The following is a 406-nucleotide window of genomic DNA, read 5'->3' as shown; positions in this document are numbered from 1 at the left end:
GAGGTCACACTCTAGGGAAAATGTATGTTAGAGTAGAAGATTTTGATGTCACACTCGTGGGAAAATATAATCCAGGGTAAAAGAGGTCAAAGCCACAGTGAAGAGTTTTTGAGGTCACATTCGTGGGAAAATACAAGCCAGAGTAAATTTGAGGTCACACTCGTTGGAAAATTATAAGCTAGAGTAGAAGATTTTGAGGTCATACTCACTCGTGTGCAAATATAAGCTGGAGTAAATTTGAGGTCACACTTGTGGGAAAATATAGGCCATAGTAAAGGAATTGAGGACACAATCATGTGTAACTATAAGCTGGAGTAAAGAAATTGAGGTCACACTCGTGAGAAAATTATAAGCCGGAGTAAAAGATTTGACGTTAATTTCCGGACAAAATCCGGTAGTTAACTAG

This window comes from Diaphorina citri, unplaced genomic scaffold (assembly GCF_000475195.1).
Source record: "Diaphorina citri unplaced genomic scaffold, Diaci psyllid genome assembly version 1.1 scaffold5572, whole genome shotgun sequence".
In the NCBI taxonomy this organism is placed as follows: domain Eukaryota; kingdom Metazoa; phylum Arthropoda; class Insecta; order Hemiptera; family Psyllidae; genus Diaphorina; species Diaphorina citri.
Note: the sequence above shows the minus strand (reverse complement) of the source record.